At 31.5% G+C, this 6,000-nt stretch overlaps 1 long non-coding RNA gene across 1 annotated transcript; it reads right to left on the minus strand.

The window, feature by feature from the left end:
• Positions 1 to 4,406: 4,406 nt before the first annotated feature.
• On the minus strand, positions 4,407 to 5,415 carry LOC148878618 (uncharacterized). The gene is made up of 3 exons (XR_016103193.1): positions 5,257 to 5,415; positions 5,001 to 5,126; positions 4,407 to 4,802 (listed from the first exon to the last, which is right to left on the minus strand). It is a non-coding gene; the product is annotated as an uncharacterized LOC148878618 (long non-coding RNA).
• Positions 5,416 to 6,000: the final 585 nt, after the last annotated feature.

Here is a 6,000-nt window from a genome sequence, read left to right on the forward strand (position 1 = left end):
ATGTACTTTTTGACATTTATTGTAAATGAATAAAGTGCATAATTGATTTGTGTTATTATGGTGTGTTTTTGTTTAATACCGTTAAATTGGACACTTATGAGACTCATATTAGTTTAGAATCTTCATAACTGTTGGATAGACCTAGGGAGGTTTATCTTGCCATGGCTGACACTAATGTGCTGCCAAGTCGGTTGGGGTGGCTTGTCTCAACTGCTAGGGTGAGACCTAAAGAACATGTAATGTGGGTTGTTTAAAACTCCGAACCGGACCATTTTCCAATTACACCCTGGACTTTGGTGACAGATGGGCAAAATTGGAAAGTTACACCTAACCCCTAGAATTGATTATGGTACTGCACTAGGTGTTGGATTAAGCTATCTTTGATATGCCAATCAGTGAGTTCATTAGCGGGGTCAAAACTTGGATATGATGGGGCAGCCTGATAATTCACCTAAGTCTGTGATCATAGTGATAGAATCAACCCCTTTGTCGGAGAAATTGAATGATCGGGGAATGCACTCTCTGATGGAAACCTAAACTATCGGCAGCTGATTTCAAACTTTTTGAGATTTATTTTGAAAAATATATTTATATAGAGATATACATATATATTATGGTTTCACAAAATGTTTGCAAAATGTTTTAATTCCTAGGATCCATGTGAGCAAAGTGTGCAAACTGTACCTTGTAACCGAGGGACAGGTCCTCTCTTTTTGGGTAGTGTTTTATCATTGTGGGCTGAGAGGTTAAGTGTGGGACCCTTTAGGGTTTATACCTGATGGGCTAATCTCACATAAGTCCTTAGTCCTTGGGCCTTCATAAGGTGGCTAGACCTAGGGACCATTTAGTGTAAACGTTGGGATTGCTAAGAAGTTAAACTGATGGGCTCAGAGGTTCATTGTCTTCAGCATTGAATTCGGCCAGGCCTTGTAACAGAGGCTAGGTTGAACCCATATGGCTTTTGTGGAGATCAATGTTAGGGTCCCACACCATACAAAAAGAGCCAAACTAGCCAACAATTAAAGGAAGTGAGCTTGAAAGCTTATTGGGCCTAAAACCCAATTCGAAACGGGTTTAATAAGATTAATTAAAAGGGGTGAGTTTGGGTTTATATTTGGATAGGGATCAACAAGAGGATAAGATAAGTCTTATCCACTTAAGAGTCCAGATCTAAATAAAGATTTGGATCAAAGAACTCTTTCCTAATTTAGGAAGTTGATCTTGAAAGGGTATGAATTAGGGGGCAAATTCTAGAGAAAGAATTCTTCTTTTCTGCAATCTGCTTTCTCCCTCTACTCTTGCCGCCCTACCTTGTTCAATCTCTAGTTCTTGGAGTGATCAAGATTGGATTTGGATATTGTATCTTGTTGGAAGAAACAATCTTGAAGTTGTGCTTACATCCCTGCGTGATTCTTGCTGAAGAATTGGGGTTCTTACTGAAAAATGTCTTTGTTGATCCTGCCTCACCTTAAGATGTGTCATCTTCAATGGAGGACGGATTTGGTGAACTCTTTGGGCATGAACACCTACGTTGGGAAGTACTATTGATTCCGTATCAAGTATATCCCTCCCTTAATCTTGGTTACAGATTTGGTCCGGCTTGTTTCAAGAACGAACCTTTAAAAATGCGATTTTTGTAAATTAGGGAATTGGATTGCCGGAAGGGAGAAAGAAATTTTTGAAATTTCACCCAGCCACCCTACATGGTTTGGCCATCCATATGATGGATCTCCCCTCCCTTCACCTTTTACCTTTGTTTATTGTTCTTGTTAATCTATCATAGTTTCAACCCCATAAACAATTGATGAATATTTATTTTAGAGAACAACTTTTTTGTTGCTGTCTCCTTCAATCGTAGAAATGGTAGTTTTTGTTTAGCCATTTTTTTACTTGTAATTAAGCACGCACATTGCATGTGAGAAAATTTTCTTCATATTAATTACTTGAATTTTAGATATATCATAGTTAAGATTGAAATTGAAAATTAGCAAAACGTAATAATATAATTAAGAATAAGCTTAAATTCTTGTAGTAAATGTGCATGTGTGTTGCACATAGAAATTTTAAATTAAAATAGTAGTAGTAGTAGTAGTAGTAGTAGTAATTTATTATTATTATTGTTATTATTATTATTATTAAATTTTGTATTCCATTTCTGTCATAAGTAAAAATTATTTTTATTTAATATGATGGATATAGAACATTAGAAATGTTTCCAAATGTTTTCTACACAATTCTGTGGTTTTTCATTTTTTGTGTTCTATCTTGTTTAAATATTTATTTAATTATGGCATCAAAAGTTTCTTTGGAAAGTTGGATCATTGACTCACCAACTAGATAAGAAAATAGCTTTGCTTTCGGATTAATTTTAAATTATATATTTCGTCTATGTTATATTATCACACTTAATTTTTATTTGACTTAATTAATACATAATTTTATATATATTATTTTCACTACTTGTACTTTTTTTATTTTTAAAGATTTCATATTTAACTGTCATATCATCTATTAATGCATTTGACACCAAACCACTAATCCACACCACCCAAAAAGAAAAATAGTTTGATTTCTAAGTTGTATTAAATTTTGTTTTACATTTCTATCATTGATAAAATTATTTTCTTATGTATAACACTTATTTTTGTTCAATATTTTGAATGTGTAATATTAAAGATGTTTATGTGCCCAACATTTTCTCTATTTTTTATTTTTGTGATTCTTTGTATTTTCTATTTTTTTTTTAAAATATTACTTAACTATTACATCATTTCATTTATAGATTGATTTTAAATTTAACATTCTATTTTCATCATTAATAAAAATATTTCTTATATTTCATAATCATTTTTGTTTATTATAATGAATGTACAATATAAGAGATATACCCAATTAATTTTTTGTATTAAATATTTTATTTATTTTAATTTCTTATTATTTAATTATGGCATTATATATTGACCCATTTAACCCCAAATGGTTGAATTGCTAACCCACCACCGAGAGGGAAGAAAATGGTTTTGTTTTCAAATTGTTTTTCAAAATATTTAGTTTTTATTCTATTAAAATTAATGTTTTGGGTTTAATTAATATAATTTAACGTGGAGAAAATATATCTTAAATATAGGATTTAATGAAAGAATATACCTTAAATGTGAGATTTAATGCGAAAGAATAGGAAAATAGTTTTATTTTCAATTGGTTTTAAATTTTACATTCATTTCCACCATTAATAAAAATATTTCTTAATTATCATACTTATTATTGTTTAATATGTTGAATATATGATGTTATAAATATTTTCATTTTTTAATTCTTATATTTTTTGCATTTTATCTATTTTTGAATTTTATTATTTAATTGTGGCAATATGGGATGACCCATTTGGCCCAAAATGGTTTAATTTCTTACCATCACCTAGATGAAAACACAATTTTTTTTCCAGGTAGATTTTAAAATAATTTTTATGTTATTAAAACTATTAACTTATTATATATGGATTTAATGAATAAAATTTAATGATGAGAAGATGAAAAATGACTTAAATATATGATTTCATGGTGAATGCAAGTTAATATCTTAAATATTGGATTTAATGAGAGGAAATTGAATGCATTGAATATCTTAAACTTATCTCTTTATAAATCATTTAATATCAATAACCGGTTACCCTATTTGCCATCATTTTTTTATCAATAAATTTAAATATGAAGGAGTAAATTTTATCCTCATAAAATTCTAGAAATAATCTTGAGACTATTTGCGCTTTTTAAAGTAGAATAGATTTATAAAGCATGAGTCTTCCTTTTGTAGAGATTGTCCCTGATGCAAATTAGGTCATGTATTAAGTGGCTAAAACTCTATTTTTTAATTAGAAATGTTTATTCTATCTGTATTGATTCAGTTTTTTAAACTCTTTTTGGTGCATATCAAGCTGGTGTATGCCACTGTTAAGAAATCCAAATTGAACCAGCTGGTCAGGCTTCAACTCTTAAAGCTAAATTCCTTTAAATTTTTGAGTGGTTTCTCAACCACATCATCTGTTAGAAATGCATGAATATAACGATTACTACAGTTTACAAGTATGCCTAAAAAATGGATAGAATTGAATTGGATATAAGTAAATCCAAATTTGATTCATTTATATATTCGAATTTGAATTGGATCTTATTCATTGAATTTATATCATATTGAAATCGAATTTCACGGATTGCATAGTGGATTGAAAATTAATTATATGAAACATGAACCTACCGAAATTTATTTAAAACACAACATTCAAACCAACTTTAATTGGAACTGAAGATCCATATTTGATACAATTATAAGCGGATCAAATTCAGATCATGCAACGTTAATGGGACTGAATTCAAATTTGAATTCAGACAATAGGATTATCTAATAGATACTAACAAAGGAATATACTGCTTTATTGGTTAACTCATGATTGAGTTCGTCTAACAAAGGAACTAAAGGTGAGATCAAACATAGCACTTTGCTTCCCTTTCACTGTCTCTACTCTTGTGTCACCCCCTAACAAAACTAAGAAATTACAATGCGGAGAGATGTACTTAGGCATGATATTCTCTCCATCTTATTATAATAACAAAAAAAAAAAAAAAAGAAGAAAAGGATTCATAAAAAGAGAACGGAAAGAGAGGTCTTTCTTGAATTTCATTATCCCCATGGATCAATCAACTGCTGTTATTGTTATTATTGTTGTTGCTGTTGTCACCAATTCCAAGTGTGTTCTTTACGCTGTCCACTGCACCCTGGGTCATGTCTGCTATTTTCTCCCCAGTCTGCAACGACAAAGAAAAACAATAAAATTAAATAGAAAAGATAAATATTGAAAACCATCAAATTATATTGAATGGTTCAGATTGACAATTGGCTCAGATTGACAATGAGCAATGACCCATTATTGTTTTTTGAAATCTAGACCCTTCATCTCATAGATGATCCTTATTAATTTGTGGGTGTCACAGATATGAAAGCACCTGTTGAAGAAACCCGGAATCTTGTTGCTGGGCAGAGTCCCTGGTGGATTGAGCAGCATTTTCTGTCTTGTCACAAGCAGTGCTTGCGGAGTCCTTAGCAGATTGAATACACTCCTCGGTCTTGGCCTGCCGAAAAGCAAATTAAGCAATGCAAAAGGCTTAGCAAAGAATTACTGTATGAGAGCCAACTGGGGGTCGAGTTTGTGTTTGGCATGCACCAATTAATTATATATAAATATAAATATATAGCACTTGCCTGAGCGTGGCCATGAGTTTCACCAGCCCTGAACATTTGAGTTGAGTCCGCCATTTCTTATATCAAATCACTACAATAAAGAGTTTGGAGCCTTCTTCAATTCTTTGTACAGGCGATTGCTTTGGAATGCTTCTGCTGTGGTTTGAGGCTTTGAGCAAATGGGGAGTGATTTATAATTTTATATGGCTTTTTCTGGGTCGAGCTTGGAGCTACGTGGTTATCTTCTTCTCTTGACATGACATGTGTCATCTGCTGGAAGGTCGATCTGCCCGGTCAACCAAGATATTGTGACCCACTATAACATCTTCCGAACAGAATATCAGAGAGCCACACAGTTGCTGTCATGACCCGCTTACAACGGTTGGCCATGAATGAGGCATTCTTCACTAATTAGGGCTGCTAATTGTATCCATTTATCTGATTTGAATCCAAACCGGTTAATGGTGATCTGAGTCCATTTACAATATGATAGAGTTAGGACCCATCTCTTTTTAGTCCAACATATTTCGATTCACTTAGATTTAAATCTATTAATGTAAGGTTATATGCTGTTATGTACATGTGTAAGTAAAAAGTAAAGATATAAGTTAATATTATATAATTAAATTTAATTTTGATGACTTGTATAAAAATCAAGACAAGTATTTACTTTATATAATATATATGCGTCTATATGTACTTAAAACTTATATTCTATCTATTAATAAAGTTGGTTTGAATTGAATGTTATGTTTTTACCAATGT

Source organism: Nelumbo lutea, chromosome 1 (assembly GCF_056320005.1).
Source record: "Nelumbo lutea isolate HS-2025 chromosome 1, American lotus-T2T, whole genome shotgun sequence".
NCBI classification, from domain to species: Eukaryota; Viridiplantae; Streptophyta; class Magnoliopsida; order Proteales; family Nelumbonaceae; genus Nelumbo; species Nelumbo lutea.